General features: G+C 34.2%; 1 pseudogene; it reads right to left on the minus strand.

Moving 5' to 3' along the window:
* The window catches only part of LOC138334972 (uncharacterized), a 29,395-nt pseudogene extending 7,600 nt beyond the window's left edge, over positions 1–21,795 (minus strand).
* Between the last annotated feature and the right edge of the window lie 3,866 nt (positions 21,796–25,661).

The following is a 25,661-nucleotide window of genomic DNA, read 5'->3' on the forward strand; positions in this document are numbered from 1 at the left end:
ATGTGCAATATATACAAGAGAAAGATAAGCAAGTGTCTTTGTCATATGATATTGATGATACCACAAAACGTTTTCATTACATTAAAAGTTTTATCAAATCAGAGACTGATATTCAGTGACTTCCATTGTGTATTTTTACATTATGTCACTAGTGTTATACCATAACTTGGGAGTACTTTTCATTGGCTTGAAATTCATTGTAACATCACAATACGATGTCAGTAAATAATACCATGAAGTCAGGACTGGAGGACATCCTGACAAAATGACAGCCTTTGCTGAATTTTGAAACACATTTTAACTGACTTTCTTCAAAATGTAGTTTGATGTAGAAATGTGATTAAAAGCACCTTAAATTTGTCAATATATACGGCATAAAAGAGGTCACACAAAGGCGTTTTTATAATTAGTTGTCTTGAGTTAGTTGTCTTGAGTTCCTAAACTGTTGTGTTACTTTAAAACAAATTGTAGATATTTGAAAGATTCACTCTTATTTTCAGTATTATGCCATAACTCTCCTTACAAAGATCAATCCCTATCAATGCATGGAAAACATTTCTGATTCACCCCAATCATACCTCCTGCCTAATTTTATCAAAATCTGCTCAGTCTTTAATGAATAGTTGTTTTACAGGAAAGTTGACCGACAAAAGACATTCCATACTGTAATGGAAAGTAAGCTTTATTACATACCAACTCCTGCCAGTAGACTATCTAATGCTGACTGCACCGTCCCATGTTGTTTGATGGCAGCTTCTGCTTGTTGTCTTGAAAATCCCATGTCCTATACACAAACAACACACTTAGGTAGGATGTACTATATAGATAGATAAGATAGACTCAGCAGTGTGTCCCTGTGTTAGTCTCTAATTTGATTAGATTGGTAAAAGGATACAGTATTCATATCAATTAAAGAAACTTACTGTGAACCAACTTCACTTTCCTCTGCAATTTACTTCTGTGATCTAAGTAAATTTGAGAATGTTTATCTACATTGATTGATATAAACATCACTTTAAGCAATTGGGAATTACTAATATTTATATCTGCCAATATTAATCTCCACAAACTTGTATTGACATGAAAAATTTGACAACACTTAATTTCAATATCCTGCTGCTTGACATTCGACATTTTACATTCAAACGTTGAATTGCTTGACATTCGACATTTAACATTCAAACTTTGAATGTTGTGCAGCTCAACATACAACATTCAGGATTATCATTTGAATGTTATTCAGCTCTAGATATGACATTCAAAACTTACGTATAACTGACCAACTGAAAGACTTTTCAATGTGTGTTGCTCGACATATGACATTCAACATTCAGAACTTATGTATAACTGACAAACCAATGGACTTTTGAATGTTGCGTAGCTTGAGGTACGACATTTACCATTCAGAATTTGAATGTTGTGCAGAACATGAAAAAAATAATCTGGTTTACAGTATTTGACATTCCTTTTAACATTTACACATTTATTCGGTCTATGAATATTAAAGAGTTATGTCCCTTGAGGTTAGGTTTCAATTGTGATGTCATTAGTTTGTGAGCAAAATTCACACCATTTTCTCTGAAAAGTGTGGTGTTTTGCTTGCAAACATTTGACGCAACAATCAATACCTACATGCAAGGGCAAATAACTCTGTAATGTGCAACTACAGAATACCTGATAAATGGTTAACCCTGTGTTACAAATTACATCTAAACTCTGTAGGTACAAGTAGTATAGAACTCACTGTAATCTGATGTGTTCGCACTCGTAGTAGTTCTGTCACAGCGTCTTCACAATTTTTATCTAATTTCAAAACTTGTGTAAATGCCTCTTCAGCCTCGGGAAACATCTACAAATGAAAACCATCACACATATCAGTCACAACTCAAACTGCTCAGAAATGCATAAAAAAACTTTAATAATACTAAATTGCATTATAAATGATTAGCATACTTTACGACAGACTAAAATAAACCTTATCTATTCTTGATGTTGGGTATCTAGAGTTAGGAGAGTGATTTCTTGCATAAATATATGAAAAAAACAATTTAAGAATGATTACACTCACAAAAGAATAGGGTCAAGGTTCATGAATATTCCTGAACTTAAAAGAATTCCTTAACTTAAAATACTCCATAGGTAAAGGAAAACATTCAAATATAAGGAATGTTTGTGGAACTGGACACTAAGGTTCTAACATAAAATAGATCATCCTTCATGTCAGATGAGCATAAAGACTTACTCGGAGGCCAGCTAACGCTCTTCCTTTTCTGAAATAACCTTTAGGCCATTCTTTGGATAAATAAATTGCCTTTTCAGCATCCTTTAATGCCCTGGGGAAAAACGTAGTTAAACAGATATAAACAATCAATGGAGACTGGTAGGTTGAGATGACAACCATTGATTATAACCAATACAACTTAGTCTGTGGTTCCTTTGACATCTATTGATTTAGTATTAGAACAATAATAAAGAAATGTTTGTCTAAGGCCAAACAAAATTAATTGTTAGTTTCTCAGGCCACTTTTTTAAAAAGTCAGTGCATGCGGCGGGAATATTTTCTATTTTTTATTTCTCTGAAAACAAATGCGGCAGATAACATTTTATTTTTTTCTCACTTGAAGGACATGAAAATCAATGAAAACACGTGTAGAAAATGTAAATTCTTACTCAGTCTTTAAGAACAGCTTTTAAATATCTCAATCGTCACTATATCCAAAGAAAACCAGTTGAAAATACATAATCCTGGGAGGAAACATTCCGTTTTGAGCAAATGCTGACATCGGCAGCCATTTTTTACCGGAAATGAAAGGTGCATACTAAAATTGGAGCCAATTTCCGGGTGCGTTTTCGAATGGAAATTTCGGGCGAGTTCGAATGGAAATTTGGGGTGCGTTCGATGCGGCGGTCTCGATTTTAATTTTTAAGTTATGGCGCATAAAAAAGTTGGTGCGGGGGGTAAATGTCGATGCGGCGGGGCCTGAGAAACTAAGAATTAATTTTTTTTGGCCTAAATGGTCAAAATTATATTCGGCATCAACAGTTACCTAAATCATTTACAGTATTATATATTGACTTTATTTGATATCTAAAACATGAAAAGTGCTAAAATAAGAACCCTCAAACCTAAACAGTATCAAAACCTTACCTATCATATTGCTGTGTGCGGTCATAGCAATAAGATCGGTTTCCAAAAAATCTGTAAAGAAGAATAGTGATATCAATATTTCTGTTCCTCGAGTCCCAGACAAATATTCAACAGTAATATCTTAATATAACCATGATATTTGTTGTTTGACTATAATGTTTGTAATTTGTTCAAGCAAATGTTTTGAATATTTTGGCATGTTTTTAATGCATATTAATTACAGTGTCAATTCTAGAGCTTTGTTTAGGCAGAGCAGAAAACAGAATACATTCTAATAAAACACAAATTACTTCTTTATTTCTATTAGAGTTGCCAAATTGAACACGTTAGAACAATCATCAGCAACGGTAAGTTGAAACCTTTATTTTTATTCAGATTGTCCACAAACCTGAAATTGTTGGGGTCTAAACCTTAATTTCTAGTTTGTCTATTTGTCTACAAACCTGAAATCGTTGGGGTCTAAACCTTAATTTCTAGTTTGTCTAATTGTCTACAAACCTGAAATTGTTGGGGTCTAAACCTTAATTTCTAGTTCGTCTAATTGTCTAAAAACCTAAAATCGTTGGGGTCTAATCCTTAATTTCTAGTTTGTCTAATTGTCTACAAACCTGAAATCGTTGGGGTCTAAACCTTAATTTCTGGGGTCTAAACCTTAATTTCTAGTTTGTCTAATTGTCTACAAACCTGAAATCGTTGGGGTCTAACTTGATGGCTTCTGAGAAGAGTTCTATTGCTGCGTTGTAGTGACTTAGTTGGGCCATCTCATTTCCTTTAACTATGATATAAAAAAAAAATTTATTGAATTATTTTTTTCTCAAAAAAAACCATCACTACCCACGTGTATAGCTCAAGTGATGGTAAACAAGATTTTGTGACTCATCTTCTTCTTATTTACAAAAATTATATACACATTCAATCTTTATCTTTATGTTATGGCTCAAGCTCACTATATATGTATTAGGACACCAAAAGGTTACTTACTAGCTAACTATATATGTATTAGGACACCAAAAGGTTACTTACTAGCTAACTGTCTACTGCGTAACACTACAGGATCTAGATCTTCCGCCTGAAACACAATCAGCAGTTCAAGTTACTTGATAGAATACAATTATTTTGTGATTCATTTTTATCAACAGTAAAAAGTTAAAAACTTCCATTTTGGAAAATATAGATATCATTTAATACATATGACCTAACACATTGCTCACTTAGCATACTATTCATCTAATATCTAGTGAATACCACTAGTTTGAAAGTGAAGGTGAAAGATGGCTACTTGTTTGTCACCCAACAAACTTAAATTATGAAATTGGGTAAATTCTGTAGTTACTTTTAAACATGTAATAAAACATTTCTTAGTTTATGTGACATTTTATAAAACTTCAGTTTTACTTTTGTTCAACAACATTCACTAGAAAGAAAGTGCCTTAAAGAACACAACCTAAAGACTGTAAACCAACTGATTTTTGTGGCTAGTAAATTTTAAGTTTTTCTGTCCCACGACAAATTCGCAACAATTTAATTTTGTTATGTACTCTCATATGATTCTACTATACTTGTATTTGAAACTATTTTGAAGCAATCTTTCTTTAGATTTTAAATCTAAACACGGGGCTCTTACATCATCTTCACTTCCTCCCTTCCTGTCCTTTTTTGACGACTGTTCAGAACTTTGTGGTGCTCCAGGTTTCTTCTTCTTACTCACAACTTTTGTAAAAAATGCAGAATGAGGATCAAAACCCTGCAAATAAAGAATCAAATTGTATCAAATAAAGATAACTATTAGCCTCACTTACAAATATCTAATGCATTGAAGGCCCACTACCTTTCCGAAACGGTTTTTGATTTTTAAAATGGGAATGTAAAACGAGATTAATAATTTTGTAGTGGCAAAAATTATTAACTTAACGTTAATACTACATTATATATATATTATCACCTCCTAAACAATTTAATTAAAATAAATAAAATGTTAATTTTCATAACGCGGGTCGTCTTATGTTTTCTCCCCGTCGTCCTAAATACCGCGCGGTAGTTGACTATCACTGCAGCAGACGGTAAAACAGCGAAATGGCTCTCCATTGTTATCATATATTACGCAGGAAATCTTGCATATGTTTGGTGTTGTAACCTCATCTTAGGCCATCGGTATATATTTTCTGAGGAAATTAATGTTTTTAAGAAATCTATATTTTGCTCCGGAAAGGTAGTGGGCCCTTTTAGTAAAACTATTTCATATAAAAATAAACTTTGAGAAAACATCCCAACAAGTGTTTTCTTTTGGTATTTATTTGAATCCAAATGAACACACTGGCAAGTTTTAATTTATTTAATAATAATTACTGGGGAACAAATGTGTGTATTAGTCAACATAATTAGACTTTTAATTCTACTCTGCTGTGATGCTTTACGTTACGCTCCAATACAACATCTAACAACTGCCTGTTCACGTGACTCACCATGACCCCTAGCATAGAAACGGAACATCTCATGTATATATAGCTAATAATCATTTAAAGTTCTTCAAGAATTAACCACACGGAAGATTTCATAGACCTGTAACGTAGAGCATCATAATGGAGTGGAATTACAATTTCAATTTTTTATCAGATTGCGTTTTAGTCAAATTTCTTTAAATTTCAATTGTCCAGCAATATGTGCTGACATAGGTACGTAATGGTGACAGCATTAGAAGAAATGGTGATCACATGTGATCTGTTATTTAGTGCTTTCAATTTATAGTATAGTTTATTTCCGAATTTTTATTTTTCAGAAAAATACAAGATAACTGATTCGATAAAAGACTGACTAATAAAATTAGAACAACATCTTTTGAAGAAAATATAAGGAGATTGATATAAAGTCTACACATCTGAGGATGCTTAGTTAATTATGTTATACTTACAGCTTCATCTGAAGAAGACGATGAATCTCTGAAATAACAGACAAAAATATGTTGAAACTCCACATTCCATATTAATATTAAAATTAAGACTAAAATATTTCTTTGTTAAACCTTTGGCATGTAGTTTAAGCAATACTGATTTAAATGGTCCAATGTACATGTGTAGCATATGTTTTTTTTTCTCTGGAGTTTTTAGTAATCAACTTTTAAGTACTTCACGATATCAGATTATTGTAAACAGTTAACATTCTGAAGTCACTTTAGCGTCAATTTTCACTTTTTATCAGAACTTCACTATTTGAAGCCATTGTCCTAATGCATCCGAATCCCCTAGTGTACACTACCACCAAATCCCCTAGTGTACACTACCACCGAATCCCTTAGTGTACACTACCACCGAATCCCCTAGTGTACACTACCACCGAATCCCCTAGTGTACACTACCACCGAATCCCCTAGTGTACACTACCACCGAATCCCCTAGTGTACACTACCACCGAATCCCCTAGTGTACACTACCACCGAATCCCCTAGTGTACACTACCACCAAATCCCCTAGTGTACACTACCACCTAATCCCCTAGTGTACACTACCACCAGTCCCCTGGTGTACACTACCACCTTATCCCCTAGTGTACACTACCACCTAATCCCCTAGTGTACACTACCACCTTATCCCCTAGTGTACACTACCACCTAATCCCCTAGTGTACACTACCACCGAATCCCCTAGTGTACACTACCACCGAATCCCCTAGTGTACACTACCACCGAATCCCCTGGTGTACACTACCACCAAATCCCCTAGTGTACACTACCACCTAATCCCCTAGTGTACACTACCACCTAATCCCCTGGTGTACACTACCACCGAATCCCCTGGTGTACACTACCACCGAATCCCCTAGTGTACACTACCACCGAATCACCTAGTGTACACTACCACCGAATCCCCTGGTGTACACTACCACCTTATCCCCTAGTGTACACTACCACCAAATCCCGTAGTGTACACTACCACCAAATCCCCTAGTGTACACTACCACCGAATCCCCTGGTGTACACTACCACCGAATCCCCTGGTGTACACTACCACCTTATCCCGTAGTGTACACTACCACCTTATCCCCTAGTGTACACTACCACCAAATCCCCTAGTGTACACTACCACCTAATCCCCTAGTGTACACTACCACCGAATCCCCTAGTGTACACTACCACCAAATCCCCTAATGTACACTACCACCGAATCCCCTAGTGTACACTACCACCAAATCCCCTAGTGTACACTACCACCTAATCCCCTTGTGTACAATATCACCGAATCCCCTAGTGTACACTACCACCTAATCCCCTAGTGTACACTACCACCAGTCCCCTGGTGTACACTACCACCAAATCCCCTAGTGTACACTACCATCAAATCCCCTAATGTACACTACCACCAAATCCCCTAGTGTACACTACCACCTAATCCCCTAGTGTACACTACCACCAGTCCCCTGGTGTACACTACCACCAAATCCCCTAGTGTACACTACCACCAAATACCCTAATGTACACTACCACCAAATCCCCTAGTGTACACTACCACCTAATCCCCTAGTGTACACTACCACCGAATCCCCTAGTGTACACTACCACCTAATCCCCTAGTGTACACTACCACCAGTCTCCTGGTGTACACTACCACCAAATCCCCTAGTGTACACTACCACCAAATCCCCTAGTGTACACTACCACCAAATCCCCTAGTGAACACTACCACCGAATCCCCTAGTGTACACTACCACCGAATCCCCTGGTGTACACTACCACCAAATCCCCTAGTGTACACTACCACCGAATCCCCTAGTGTACACTACCACCGAATCCCCTGGTGTACACTACCACCAAATCCCCTAGTGTACACTACCACCGAATCCCCTGGTGTACACTACCACCTACTACTACATCAACTGTTGGACTCAAACTGATATTAAACTTATTCTAACACCATATCAATACATACCTGGTAATTTTTTTCCAATCATTTTTTTCTATTTTCTATATCTTTTGTCTTTGGTTTTTTATCGTCCTGAAATTAAACAGAAATTTGTGTTACAATATAACTGTGAATGGCCAGAAGATATTGAATACTGTTACTGGTACCATTTATGATGTAACTAGAACTAACATACCACTGAAGATATTAAATACTGTTACTGGTACCCATTTATGATTAAGCTAGAACTATACAAACCACTGAAGATATTGAATACTGTTACTGGTACCCATTTATGATGTAAGCTAGAACTATACATACCACTGAAGATATTAATACTGTTAGACCCATTTATGATGTTAGCTAGAACTATACATACCACTGAAGATATTGAATACTGTCAACTGGTACCCATTTATGATGTAAGCTAGAACTATACATACCACTGAAGATATTAAATACTGTTACTGGTACCCATTTATGATGTAAGCTAGAACTATACATACCACTGAAGATATTAAATACTGTTACTGGTACCCATTTATGATGTAAGCTAGAACTATACATACCACTGAAGATATTAAATACTGTTACTGGTACCCATTTATGATGTAAGCTAGAACTATACATACCACTGAAGATATTAAATACTGTTCTGGTACCCATTTATGATGAGAGAAAAAACTATACATACCACTGAAGATATTAAATACTGTTACTGGTACCCATTTATGATGTAAGCTAGAACTATACATACCACTGAAGATATTAAATACTGTTCTGGTACCCATTTATGATGAGAGAAAAAACTATACATACCACTGAAGATATTAAATACTGTTACTGGTACCCATTTATGATGAGAGAAACAACTATATACCACTGAATATATTAAATACTGTCACTGGTACCCATTTATGATGAGAGAAAAAACTATACATACCACTGAATATATTAAATTACTGTTACTGTACCCATTTATGATGAAGAGAAACAACTACTATATACCACTGAATATATTAAAATACTGTCACTGGTACCCATTTATGATGAGAGAGAAACAACTATATACCACTGAATATATTAAATACTGTCACTGGTACCCATTTATGATGAGAGAAACAACTATATACCACTGAATATATTAAATACTGTCACTGGTACCCATTTATGATGAGAGAAACAACTATATACCACTGAATATATTAAATACTGTCACTGGTACCCATTTATGATGAGAGAAACAACTATATACCACTGAATATATTAAATACTGTTACTGGTACCCATTTATGATGAGAGAAACAACTATATACCACTGAATATATTAAATACTGTCACTGGTACCCATTTATGATGAGAGAAACAACTATATACCACTGAATATATTAAATACTGTTACTGGTACCCATTTATGATGAGAGAAACAACTATATACCACTGAATATATTAAATACTGTTACTGGTACCCATTTATGATGTAAGCTAGAACATACTATATACCACTGAAGATATTAAATACTGTTACTGGTACCCATTTATGATGTAAGCTAGAACTATACATACCACTGAAGATATTAAATACTGTTACTGGTACCCATTTATGATGTAAGCTAGAACTATACATACCACTGAATATATTAAATACTGTCACTGGTACCCATTTATGATGAGAGAAACAACTATATACCACTGAATATATTAAATACTGTCACTGGTACCCATTTATGATGAGAGAAACAACTATATACCACTGAATATATTAAATACTGTTACTGGTACCCATTTATGATGAGAGAAACAACTAATATACCACTGAATTATATTAAATACTGTTACTGGTACCCATTTATGATGTAAGCTAGAACTATACATACCACTGAAGATATTAAATACTGTTACTGGTACCCATTTATGATGTAAGCTAGAACTATACATACCACTGAAGATATTAAATACTGTTACTGGTACCCATTTATGATGTAAGCTAGAACTATACATACCACTGAAGATATTGAATACTGTCACTGGTACCCATTTATGATGAGAGAAGGGACTATACACACCACTGAATATATTAAATACTGTTACTGGTACCCATTTATGATGGGAGAAAGAACTATACATACCACTGAATATATTAGGCCAGACTTAAAATAATGTTGGTTTGCCCTTTTCCGACCTGGAATTTTCAGAATGGGTCGGTAGGTAGGACAATTATTTTATTTTATTTTGCAAAACTCAAACTTATATAGTTTTTACTCAATTACCACAAATTGTCCCATCATTGTCAAAACATAGATTTATCACTGGATGTAACAATTGAAAATGTCCATTGTCCGTGTGTAGAACAATAAAATCATATGCAATTGTTATGACGTCATAAACAGCTGTGACTCTCACACTACACATAATGTGTCAATACAAGTACAAGACGTAGAAGAAAAATAATCAAACATGGGCGTTTTGTCTGGGAAGTGTTAGCATTGAACGTCTATACCCTCAGGAAAGAGTCTTTAGATATTTTCTGGACCATCGTACATCAACCGAATTTAAAAAAAAAATGTGTGTGTGCTGGTTATTTTTGTCATTTAATTCAAGTTATTTCACGGGTGATTTAATTTAATTATCAATAACTAAGAATTGTGGACAGTGCTCATATTTACTTGGAGGTTATTTTCAACAAAATACGCCGATATATGTTTCCATGAACACTTCATATCGGCATGGTCAACACGTTTTAGTGTTCGTACGGCTTGTCATTTTTTACATGAATCGGCAAAGATATTCGTCATTGATGCAGATCGTTTCTGCAGTCGTGGATTCTAACTCAATACAATCATTACCTAAAACATCTACTTAAGGCATTTACAGTTTCAAATATCAGTGTTTTTTTCACTTACTATTTTCAACAGCCCATGCCTTTTCAATTGGGAAAATAACTCGGAATTTGGAAGAAATTGGGAAAAATTTCAGGGGTGTAAAAAAATTTCAAAACTACTTCCCCCGGGCAAGTAGAGCCCAATAATTACCTTGCAATTGCCCAAAATTTAATTCCATTGCCCCCCAAAAATACTGTATTTTTATCGCAGTAGTGTACTTACTAGAAAATTGAAAATCAAAAAATTTAGAATTATCTCATAAACATTTCTGATGCTATTTCACAAGATATTTTCCTTCTATCATAAGAAGAAAAATAAAGCAATTAATTTTCAGCACTATTTGCATTTTTAAAACTTTTTTTTTCGTTTTACTATTACATTTTTCCTACATTCCTGAATTCCGGAAACCGGATTCCGGCTCTATTATTAGATCCCAAGTGCTACTTCCTACCTTGAACAGAGATCGTTTTACACAGAAAAACTCCTTGGTTATGTCGAAAAAAATAATAATTAGACGACTAAAAATGTAAGTTAACTCTGCAAACATTGTTATATAACTTAAAAGCAGTTTACTATTGTTTTTATCAGCTTGAATGTCTGTAAAACGTCTCTGAACTGAAGGTGCACCTAGCGACCTAGTTTATGCTCATTTCGATTTTTTTTCATTTTGTGAAATAAAAATTGTTTCTTACCCCGAATTGTTTAAGTAATGAAGACTATATTTACACATTTTAGGAATGAAAATCTGTTACAAATTATCAACACAAAAGTCGCTGAATTTGATAAGTTTTTATTGGGAAATTTGACTTCAAAATTGGGAAAATATGGCATTTTTTGGCTAGGGGAAACAGCCGAAGTTCGGCTGTAGATTCGACCAAAAAAAAACACTGAATATGTTTATTTGTGAACGTAACGTACCTGTAGTTCACGATCAGTTGGAGAAACCATGCTTTACTTTTCGGCCGCCATGTTTTGTTTACGCAGTCAGTATAATATGATTAGCCGCAAAGTTTCGTATTTTACTCTGGAAACAAAAATACTTGCAACGACGTTTTAATGCAGTTAAGACTTGGATTAATATCTGAAATATTATCAAACTATCGTCGTATCAATAGCAATACCGATCAAATTCCCAAACACCCGGTGTGAAAATGTGAAAGTATGGCTTCAACCCGGCGCCATTTTCCTACACGTGTGTACGATGTTACAAACAACTGCATCAGTGCATGTCTGCACGTTGAATCACGATCGTTTGCTCATTTGGCTGAGACAAATGTACGTAAATTTGAATGTGAATATTTTAAAATAAGGCGAAACAAAAATTTATACCGCAATTCATCAAAGGTTTTCACACGACACTGGAAAGTACACGACAATAAAAAAAAAATTCACTAGAATATTTCAATAAAATGTTTTGAGTCGGGCCGATTTTCATGGGTCGGTCGGAGGAGGGCAAACAAACAATATTTTAATTTAGGCCTTAAATACTGTCACTGGTACCCATTTATGATGATAGAAAGGATTACATACCACTGAATATATTAAATACTGTCACTGGTACCCATTTATGATGTAAGCTAGAACTATACATACCACTGAATATATTAAATACTGTTACTGGTACCCATTTATGATGGGAGAAAGAACTATACATACCACTGAATATATTAAATACTGTTACTGGTACCACATTTATGATGTAAGCTAGAAACTGTTTTTTTTTTTACATACCACTGAATATATTGAATACTGTTACTGGTACCCATTTATGATGTAAGCTAGAACTATACATACCACTGAATATATTAAATACTGTCACTGGTACCCATTTATGATGGGAGAAAGAACTATACATACCACTGAATATATTAAATACTGTTACTGGTACCCATTTATGATGTAAGCTAGAACTATACATACCACTGAAGATATTGAATACTGTTGCTGGTACCCATTTATGATGAGAGAAAGAACTATACATACCACTGAAGATATTAGATACTGTTACTGTCACCCATTTATGATGAGAGAAACAACTATATACCACTGAATATATTGAATACTGTTACTGGTACCATGGGAGAAGAAACATTTGGTCAATGATGTAAGGTAAGCTAGAACTATACATACCACTGAATATATTAAATACTGTCACTGGTACCCATTTATGATGGGAGAAAGAACTATACATACCACTGAATATATTAAATACTGTTACTGGTACCCATTTATGATGTAAGCTAGAACTATACATACCACTGAAGATATTGAATACTGTTGCTGGTACCCATTTATGATGAGAGAAAGAACTATACAAACCACTGAAGATATTAAATACTGTTACTGGTACCCATTTATGATGTAAGCTAGAACTATACATACCACTGAATATATTAAATACTGTTACTGGTACCCATTTATGATGTAAGCTAGAACTATACATACCACTGAAGATATTAAATACTGTTACTGGTACCCATTTATGATGTAAGCTAGAACTATACATACCACTGAATATATTAAATACTGTCACTGGTACCCATTTATGATGTAAGCTAGAACTATACATACCACTGAATATATTAAATACTGTTACTGGTACCCATTTATGATGGGAGAAAGAACTATACAAACCACTGAAGATATTAAATACTGTTACTGGTACCCATTTATGATGTAAGCTAGAACTATACATACCACTGAAGATATTAAATACTGTTACTGGTACCCATTTATGATGTAAGCTAGAACTATACATACCACTGAAGATATTAAATACTGTTACTGGTACCCATTTATGATGTAAGCTAGAACTATACATACCACTGAAGATATTAAATACTGTTACTGGTACCCATTTATGATGTAAGCTAGAACTATACATACCACTGAAGATATTAAATACTGTTACTGGTACCCATTTATGATGTAAGCTAGAACTATACATACCACTGAAGATATTAAATACTGTTACTGGTACCCATTTATGATGTAAGCTAGAACTATACATACCACTGAAGATATTGAATACTGTCACTGGTACCCATTTATGATGAGAGAAGGGACTATACACACCACTGAATATATTAAATACTGTTACTGGTACCCATTTATGATGTAAGCTAGAACTATACACACCACTGAATATATTAAATACTGTCACTGGTACCCTGAGAAAGAACTATACATACCACTGTACCCTATTAAATACTGTTACTGGTACCCATTTATGATGTAAGCTAGAACTATACATACCACTGAATATATTAAATACTGTTACTGGTACCCATTTATGATGAGAGAAAGAACTATACATACCACTGAAGATATTGAATACTGTCACTGGATGATGTGAGAAAGAACTATACATACCACTGAAGCTATTAAATACTGTTACTGGTACCCATTTATGATGTAAGCTAGAACTATACATACCACTGAATATATTAAATACTGTTACTGGTACCCATTTATGATGAGAGAAAGAACTATACATACCACTGAAGATATTGAATACTGTCACTGGTACCCATTTATGATGTGAGAAAGAACTATACATACCACTGAAGCTATTAAATACTGTTACTGGTACCCATTTATGATGTAAGCTAGAACTATACATACCACTGAATATATTAAATACTGTTACTGGTACCCATTTATGATGAGAGAAAGAACTATACATACCACTGAAGATATTGAATACTGTTACTGGTACCCATTTATGATGTAAGCTAGAACTATACATACCACTGAAGATATTGAATACTGTCACTGGTACCCATTTATGATGAGAGAAGGGACTATACATACCACTGAATATATTGAATACTGTCACTGGTACCCATTTATGATGAGAGAAAGAACTATACATACCACTGAAGCTATTAAATACTGTTACTGGTACCCATTTATGATGTAAGCTAGAACTATACATACCACTGAATATATTAAATACTGTTACTGGTACCCATTTATGATGAGAGAAAGAACTATACATACCACTGAAGATATTGAATACTGTCACTGGTACCCATTTATAATGTAAGCTAGAACTATACATACCACTGAAGATATTGAATACTGTCACTGGTACCCATTTATGATGAGAGAAGGGACTATACACACCACTGAATATATTAAATACTGTCACTGGTACCCATTTATGATGTGAGAAAGAACTATACATACCACTGAAGCTATTAAATACTGTTACTGGTACCCATTTATGATGTAAGCTAGAACTATACATACCACTGAATATATTAAATACTGTTACTGGTACCCATTTATGATGGGAGAAAGAACTATACATACCACTGAATATATTGAATAATGTAACTGGTACCCATTTATGATGAGAGAAAGAACTATACATACCCCGGTGTCCTTGTTATCTCCCTTCTCTTGACGTTTTTTCTCTCTTCTTCTCTGAAATATCACAAAACAGCAAAAATATCAAAACCTGGTTAATCCAAGTTATTCACCCAAACAATATGGCAGACAAGAAGAGTCAAAAGAATCAGACAGTCTATAATTTATGACTACATTAATTCAAAAGACAAAGGTGATAACAATTATTGTCATTTTGATTCATTAAATCATGCATCAATCCTATTCATTCCTGGTGGAGCTTACACATGTAGAAAAATACTTTTGGAAATTTGAAGTAAGAACATACTTTCTTCTTTGCTTTTCTTTTTTCAGCTTTTTTCTTTTCTTTCTCTTCTTCTGTAATTAATTCTTGTGCATTTTTATTTATTTCCTGAAAGAAACAAGTGTTTGATTATTCAGAGATTGTTCCAGACATTTAAAAACAGATGATTGCCAGTAAGGAGGGAATGGATATTTAGTGAATATACCAAGGTACAGATTTAAATCACCAAGATGAACTAATACAAAGTGTAAAGTTTCCTAGAATCCTAGACAAGCTTTTTTATATGTGTACAGTGGAACTCTGTTGATACAAACTTGTGATAATTTGACAACATGGGTTAATACGAAGTACTTTGCTGGTCCAAAGCTTTGGAACTAAAACAGTCTCTTAACATATTTAGCTTATGCTTATATATGTGATTCAATCATTCATCGTTCAACTCACCTCTGCTGTAAGATGCTTGTCACTGAATTCATATACTACAAAGACAAAACATTAAAATAACATTAGAATATCAGTTACTATCTTGCCCTTGAATACTTGTGTGAGGTGAATTTATGTTTTGGGTATGTTGATAGCTAATGAGCATAGAGTATTTTATAGTGTTTACTCTTCATTATATACACATCTTCAACTTTATTGGTTTAAAGTGAACAGTCGGGCAAGGATGTTTAAAGTCGGTAAAAATGGTGTGAATGTATCCAGTATAATTTCTTATGAAATGGAAAAATAAAATCTCTCGTCAAAATCTGTCTGCGTACGAAGAAATTAATTTAAAGTATGGAAATTCTAAAACGTCCTCCCGGCCCACTATGTCCGTGGTTACATTTCCACGCAGCCTCGCTTTCAATGCTTTCAACTTTTCTTTACCTTAATGGTCAGAACTGGGAAACTAAGGAGAACTTGACCGTCGTATTAATATGTGAGAACTTTTGGAAGGCCAATGAACGCATTTAGACTGGTTTTCTTTGCCCGACTATTCCCTTTAATGATACTGGGAAAAGGTGAACTTGCCATCCCAACCATAAGATTTCTGATAGCATGAAAATAACAATTTGAAAAAAAAAAGATATCTTCAGGGATATATAACCCCTATGTAATACACTTTTTGCAGTGCCGTTTTCTGTTGAGAGATATTAATTTTTTAAGTTGAATAAATATTCTTTTGTGAGCTGTCCTTGGTGTTGTTTCATAAGGGTCCCTTTTACATTGATATTTTCATTTGACATAAACAAAAGGAGATAACAAATAAATATCACAGCAAATTTATCACTCCAGCATGCTATAGAGACCAAGATAAGTTTCTTAAATATTAATTATCTTAAATCCATACTAATAATATTGTTTCTGGGTTAAAGTCAATTATGTATGTAACAAAGTATAAGTGATAGCCCCTCAATACAGGATACTTCAGACCCATTAGCCAGTCTATGGACCACTTTGAACTTGTGAGAGGAATATGGAATCAAGAAAATTACTTAAGGTATCATACCTTTTTTAGCTTTCTTCAATTCTTTCAATTTAAATTTATCTGGGAATAAATTTGAATATTGTATGTCATCATCCAACTCATCGTCATCTTCACTGTCAGAGGTGTCGTATCCATTATGATAGGAATCTGTGAAGAAAAAATACAAATATCAATTGATAAAGTTTCGATTTGATTCAGAAATGTACTTCTCTACCATCTGTAAAGGTATCTGTTCTATAAGTCCTTTGGTTACGCTGAGTTATACACACTTGGCTACATTAAGTTATTTACCCTTACCCAGTTATGTCATTCTCTCTCAACAAGATCCTCAGAAGGCCTTTATTGCTGATCAGCATCATTAATTTTTTAGGGACAACCTGCATCCCTTCTGTTGCTAAAACACATGTACGACTCTGTACTACGGATTCAATGTACAGTCGAAATTGTTTTAAGAGACCTTCCAAAGGAGATTGAAAAATAGGTCACATATGACAGTTGGTCTCTTAATTGAATCACCCCTTTCGAAACAATTAAATACATGTATCAATGTATAATGTGGGACATGTCTTGACAGTTTTGTTGTACTAAAAACAGTCACAATAATAGGAAATTATTAAATATATATCACATAATTTAATACACCTTTTAATTATGTATTTAATTTTAGGCACTTTTATTTTTCAATTATCTATTTATTTTTTATTTATCTTTCTGTTTTTATTCATGAATAAGATTAAAAATTTCTAAAACAAATATTTGTTAAGGCCTACCACTTATATATCATAATTAGCTACAAAATTACAATGTATTTTAAAGCAGAAAAAAATAACAATGGTTTTTAATGTTTTTTTTTATATTTTCTTTCATCATTTTATTCATTTATTTTATAGATACAAAAAAATGGAAAAAAAATAGTGTGAAAAAAATAATTAAAAAAAAAAATCCGGAAATCAGCTATTTCCGACTCCTCTGTTACTATCTCCCAAAATGGCTGCCATCATGCTTAGCTACACTGATACATTTTCAGTACGATATTTCTACATTCATGTCGTTCTTATGTGAGTAAATCATTGTTCGTCATTATTTTAGTTGGTTTTGGAAGTGATTATTCTTGATTTTTATCACAAACATCGTGAATAAATAGCACATTTTCCTTGCAATATCCAGCTCAGACATGCAGACGGCTTCGGTCATCGGTACCGAAGCCGAGAGACTTCATGCATGAATAAGTGCTAATTTATGTCAAAGTGAACACCTCGTGTATATAACCAAGCCATATGGATAGCTCTTTTGTCTTGCCTTAATGGGGCTGGGTTGGAAGCCCTACAGGATAGTTAACTGGCTTGGCTTTATATATGAATAGAAGACAAATGCATGTGTGATTTGGGTCGTTAAATACAGAACATTGAGTGTCGTTGGATCCTAAAAGTATGGTCGCTTGTCGCATAAGACAGACGGTCGTTTAATACAGATAGATTATATAGTAATTTTCGCTGGGAGGAATAATTTAGGTCGTTTAAGACAGAAGGTCGCTGAATTCAGAAGGTCGCTAAGGCAATTTTGACTGTACTTACTTCCACCAGATCGTGGGAAAAACACTTCTTTAAACAGAGTAAGCATCTGGTCCTAAAAATAAAAGATAGAATTTCAATTTATTTTTATTTTATAGATTTCACACAACAGTAAAAGCAAAAAAGTTTACTTGCAATGAAAATCTTGTTGTAAGTGAAAGTTTACTTATATTTAAATTCTTGCCTTAAGTATTTCCAAAATGTCGCTGTTTCCCACTTTAAAGTTTCAAAAAGTGTCAGTAAACCAATCATGATAATAGAGATTTGAGATTCAATAGGGGGTATTCAAAAGCATTTCAGCATTTCCCTTAATAAGTCAGAATGTTTCATTTGTAGTCATCACTTACCATGGAAGTAGGAATGTTGTCCTCATCCTCCGCTGATAAATGCTTGTAGGCTATACTTATGCTTTGGAAATTCTGGAAAAAAAAAAGAATTATTTAATCTTTATTTCTTTACAGTTAAAATAAATAATTTTTTAATAATGATGACAATGTACTTATTCTGAACATGTAGAGAGCGTATTTCTTTTACAATAGATAACAACAGAATATCTCTCAGCCAAGAAACAGCCAAATCAATGACAGGTTATTTGAGTATTTCTTGCCTATCCCTTTCACAGGCTGTTAAATTTTTTGTAACACACAAGCTTTATTTATGATTCATTGATGAATCTTATGTTCGCTAAATTTTGGAAAATACTATTACTGTAAATTAGTTTTTTTTAAAAGGTATTACCTATTAGCCAATGATCTATACAATAAACTGTATAAAAGTATTTCGTAAAGATGTACTACTCATGATCTATATACCATATTTTCCAGATTCTAAGTATACGGTCCAGATTATAAGTATACGATTTACATGTTATAAGAAAAGTAGAATAGTAAGAACAGGAATTTCCCAAACTTACTTTTATGGCTTCTGTGGAACTGCTCCCGCTGTGTTTGTCGGGATGCCATTTCAATGCCAATCTTTTGTAGCTAGTTCTCACAGAATCTTGATCTGCACCTGAATTATAATTTGAAAGTAAAACAATGAGACATGCAAAGACTATAGATATATCCATTTTTCCGTTTATTTTTTTCCATTTCAATTTTAGTAAATACATTAATTAGGTGAGCTACCACAATTCACATCAATTAAAATATTATTTTATTCCATGTACATATATATAATTAACAAAATCTTGTTGCTTTCCATGGCTGATGCAGACATTCTCTGCTTCAGATAAATGACTACCATATTTCATTTAAGTTTAAATTGTGTTGCTTCTGTTTGAAAGAAATGCACAATCATTATCATCTGAATATGTCTGTGATTTATATATTCTGTCTTTGCATATTACAGGCTTATTTCCCTTGCAGGTAGGTGTCAATTATGACATCATTATATTGTGAGGGAAAGTCACATTGTTTTCTCTGAAAATAATGATGTCACGTTTGCGAACACATAACGTCACAATCAATACCTACCCGCAAGGGCAGATAACTCAATAATATGCAAATACAGAATAGTTGGTTCAGCAGATTCAACATGATTTCCTTTATATTATTATTTTTTTCTTTTATTAAAATCTGTAATATAGAGTTGAATTTTTAAGAAACACCATAAAGGCAATCAATGATTTAAGTAACTCAAAATGAGTTTCTATTGAATTACTGGCTTATTGCACCAAGCTACAGTGCTCATATATTCTTAAAAATAAGATGACCAGCTCTGGAAGTAAGTTAGTATCTCAAACTTAAGTGGTTTTTTTAAATCATTTTGATGATTATATAAGAAACATTTTACACCAGACTTTTTTTTCTGTAAAACTTTTTTGGTTTTTCAAGAGCCATATACTAATACTTATTCCAAATGGAATAAATCTGTCTACAGTTTAATTTTCTATAGGATTAAACCGTTGTCTGGATGTTCCATCAACAAATTTTATTATAACCTTTCTTTGAATTTTTTAAGTTTTTTGCTACAAAAGTAGTATTTAGTCGGGGGTCGAACATTAGTGACCAGGTACTTTAATTAGAGCCTTCTAATCAAATCCCAGTCTGGGCCACTACATTTAAATGAGTTTCTCCTCTCCTGTTACATTACAAACTTTGTGTCTAACTAAAATACCTACAGTGGTGGTATGAAGTGTATTATATGTCTTTGAGGGTGAAGAGTTTGAAAAGGGAGGGAGGAGAGTAGCCGAATTGAGCGCATTGGACTGGGTCAAACATACAGAGCATTCGGCTAGTGTTCAGAAGTCCTGTGTTTAAGCCTCTATCATTTGGATGGCCTACAGCTGGCCATATAATTATTCTTTCAAAGCTAAGAAGGTTTTGAATATCCAAGAGAGTTCTCAGAATGTCTTTCACAAAATGAAACGAAAACTAATCTGAACATTAAAATGATGAGGCCCAATAATTCCTATGAAATCTAAAAACATTCTGAAAATGTATATTACAAAGACTTTATATTAGTGCATAACAACGATAATACTGTATTTACGAAGACAATAAGTGTGAATGACGTCATTCATTTAGGGAACGATCCATTGACGGTATATTTCCGGAATTTAATCATGTTGGCCGAAATTAAACTTGAAAATGTATTGCTGAAGATTATATAAACTTAGGCATACTAAAGGCGATTGAATTAAACAAAATGAACACAGAGTTTCACAAAATACACACAATTGATTGTTATGGGAATTTGTAGATAAAATTAAATGATAGTAAAAAAATCGTTTCTAAACTAAAAGCACGAACCATGGCGGGTCGAGTCTCGAGGGTAAGGCCTATATAATCTAGTTCGACAGCTCGAACACATAAACAAAACAATCATGACGACAACGAAAATGTATCTGAGATATAAACAAGGTTCTCGATCATCATTATGCTAAAACATAGTAGTATAAATGTTCGGATATATAATGTAAGCGGATAGTGTGTCTCATTCAATTTGGGTCGAATTGACTAATTTTGCCGCTATATGTTGACATATAATTGTTCAGCTAATTCACCTACCAACTGGTAATTCTAATATATCATACGCTTCTTCTCTTGTTAAAGACATCATGGTATTATAACATTCGAAATCGTAAAGATTTGAGTCTTTTCCTGATTGACGACTTCACGAACACTTGTCTATATGTCATGATCAGCTAGCCGCCATTTTTTCTTGTAAGCATGTGAATGATCACGTGATGACCAACGTTATTGTTCGATATCTTGCGCGATCAAAACAATAGTAAACTTGCGATTGGCAGGAAATTTGAATCTGATGTACAATAATGAATGGTAGATAAAAATAGTTTAGTATGACTGTATATCCTTCTTTTTCCTTAATATCTCTTGTTCCTTGGAAAAACGATATAAAAGCCCATGCAAGTGCTATCAAGTCACCATTGACCAGAAACAAGATGGCCGATAGTTGCCATTTTGAATGTAGAAAAATGTTATTTATAATTTGATATTTCTCACAAAGTTCTGTACTGATAGTCCGTAAACAGGCTTGACTGTATTCATATCGCTCTTCTTTATGTTTTGGGATGTATTAACTTGACTATTATATGTAGGCAAAAAATCTATTTACATATAGAGATTGGCAACTCCGCCATTTTTACGATCGGCAGATGAACCCCTGTGGGCTTAAGGGTTTTTAGATAAACTTTTAAATAAATAAATACAACAGAATAACTTTGAAATTTTATAAAAGTTCAGCAATTTTTCGATGGTTTGAGTGCGATTTTGGAAAGTAAAAATAATATTTTAACTTATATTGAGTCTATTAATAAAACAAAATGCAATTCCGGTTTTGAATGTCCGATTTTCGAAAAACCAGGTAAAATGGCCAATTTTCATGCTTTCACAAATCATATTAAATGATATTAATTGGAAAAACTGGTCACATCACACCACGATACAATGTTTAAACTTTGTATTGATGCAAAAATATCTTCGTAAAATACGCTTCGTTAAAAGTAGTTAGCTAAGGAAAAATGCCTATAAACCGGAGGTCCCGCTGCCATTCAACAAATACAAAGAAGGAGTTACCAATCTCTAGTATATGTGTTTCTGGGTATAGGTATCACGTACACATATGCCCGTTGAATAATACTTTTAGCCCATTATTTGATGATGGTGTCGGGCTATTTGAATTGCCTTTCATCCTTAGTCCTTCAATCCGTCCCATAACAATTATTGTTACCACTACTTCTCTGAAGAATGTACTCAAATTCCACACTACATTTCGGGATGTAGACTGACCACCAGTCTCTAGAATATTAAAAAATCACTAAAATTTGGCTTGATCATTTTTGTCTACGACATGCCTGATCCTAAGTTTCAAACTAGGGGGAGATAATCTAGTCTTATCAACAACTTAGGGTCTGGTGGCCAGTCTATTCGGAATGGCTCGTTCAACGAGATGACCGACATGCAATCATCTTGCATTTGGTACCGGTATTTCTCAGAAATTACTTTAAGGATGTAGATCTAATTACCTCATTTTTTATGTTCTCCTAGGATTATTGTTGTACATATACAAATGTGTTGCATTTGGGACTGATCTTTTAACAATTATAAGATGGTCGATTGGAAACCATCATGGGGTAGTTGAAGTTTGTTAGCCTATAGTATTTCAAAAGTTGATGTTTGTTACCGCTCTTTCTCGGAAAGTACCAAATTAATCTGTATCAAATTCCAAGCATAGTTTCCCCTATAACGTACAGTGGCGCATCCTCGATATTCCAGGGGTTCCGATCAATTATGATCTCTACACCCCTGGACTATCTCATTGTGAAATTGAAGGCAGCTCAGCGGAAAATATTTGACCAATCACAGGCTAGCAAAGATTTCCTTTGAAGACTACAGAGAGAGCGACGCCTAACATCAAAGCCACACAGCCAACCACAGTGTACCGTTATACGGCTCTTTTGATGTACATCAGATGACTAAGGCCGTTTTCGATTATGCGGTTTGACTGGTCGGACCTAGTTGTTCGTTTATGAATTAAAGACGGACCTGGTGATATTATATCGTTTTCAGACGAGCTTTGACAAAACCCTCACAGGCCTGTATCAGAAACTGCAGGTCCGTCAGGATTTATACCTGAAATAATGACTTTTACAAACGGTCGAACCGGTTGTTCCGAATAAACGAAAACGGCCTAGGTTACTTGTTCTGTTCTGTTGCCTCCAGTTCATCCTCGATATTCCAGGGGTTCCATTCACTTACGATCTCTCCACCCCTGGACTATCTCATAGTGAAATTGAAGGCAGCTCAGCGGAAAACATTTGACCAATCACAGGCTAGCAAAGATTTCCTTTGAAGACTACAGAGAGAGCGACGCCTAACATCAAAGCCACACAGTCAACCACAGTGTACCGTTATACGGCTCTTTTGATGTACATCGTATGACTAAATTACCTGTTCTATTCTGTTGCCTCCAGTTTTACTATGAGATAGTCCAGGGGTGTAGAGATCGTAAGTGATCGGAACCCCTGGAGTATCGAGGATGCCTCCAGTTTTACTATGAGATAGTCCAGGGGTGCAGAGATCGTAAGTGATCGGAACCCATGGAATATCGAGTACGAATATGTCGTACCCCTGTTGTGCATGTTTAAACACAAGACCGACACACATTTTTTTTTAATATACAAGTGTATAGTACACTATAGGGTATTATTGTTACCGATTTTTTATATTGACCCTAAAACGCCTAAAAATGGTCTTAGGCACTCTGGTGTGTCCATAGTTATAAAAACTGTAACTAATTCTCAGATCCCTGCGGACCGACAAGTAGCCATATATTTTTGTTCATGGAATTTGCCTTATATACGCGGATTCACACAGTTTGCAAACAAAAATTTCTTTCATACCCCGATAAAGTTTAAAAATATTGACAACAATACGTAATAAAGAATTCTTTATCGTCAAAGACGGAGCAGCCATCTTCCGTGATTGCTGGCGCGACAATTAATGAAGTCATAATAAGCGAATAATTGAATGATCAGAGTTGCGTTCAGAATAGGCCATAAAGAACAAGTTAGCGAACGATGATCATTGATGAACATTATATCACAAGGACATTTTGTGATAAAAAGCATAGTGCTAAAATTGACTTTGAACTGAAAATACCGTTTACAAATAAGACCCTTTGTAACTATATTTCTATGACATTACAATAGCTAGTATTCATATTGTTAATATTATTAATGTACATAATATAATTAGAGTCCATAAGTCCAGCTTTTCTGTACATGTCAACTTTTTTGTCGTATAGGTATAACAACTCAGCTAACCTGTCCATTATATTACGTAATAGGATTATAATATTAGTCCACCGGCCATCTGCTGATTGCTTCAGTCATGTTATGTCAGCAGTTAGGTCTCCGACTTCGTACGGAACACAACGGCTACATTCTGGATACGCCAGAATAGCCCTCCGTCAAGTCAAACGTATCGTTATTCAATTTTAAAGTTAACACTTCAAAATTTTCTTACGTCATCTTTACTTCTTGATAAAATTTGCGGAAGTTTCCGTATGTTAATTACATCAATTTCTATTAAATGAGGAATTTACTTGATTTTAGAAACGATCAAAACTTCAAAATAAAATTTAAGTTTATGTAAAAAAATGGGCTTCACTTGTCACACTTATCAAAACTTGTTTTAAACGCATTCAATGCCCATTGCACGTGCAATCTTTATCTTTCCCGCCGTTATCATAATTAACAAAACTATTGCCTGGCTTGTTATTGTTAGTCTGATTTTAAATAGAAGCTGCTTCAAGTAAACCTTCTTTTTTAGACAATATATTGTCTGCATCACTCTAGCTGTTGGGTACTCGGGAATGTTTCAGGAGTGTTGCTGATCACTTCGGATTTAGCCAAAGCACCGTACATGAAATTTTTATGATAACTGTAAAAGCTTTGGTCACCATACTGAGAGAATTTATTGCTTGGCCTGCAACACCTGAAGAGTTGAGGTTTGTCGCAGATGGGTCAAAGTTGCAAAACGATGTGGGTTTCCGGATGTATGGGCGCCCACATA

This window comes from Argopecten irradians, chromosome 11 (genome assembly GCF_041381155.1).
Source record: "Argopecten irradians isolate NY chromosome 11, Ai_NY, whole genome shotgun sequence".
NCBI classification, from domain to species: domain Eukaryota; kingdom Metazoa; phylum Mollusca; class Bivalvia; order Pectinida; family Pectinidae; genus Argopecten; species Argopecten irradians.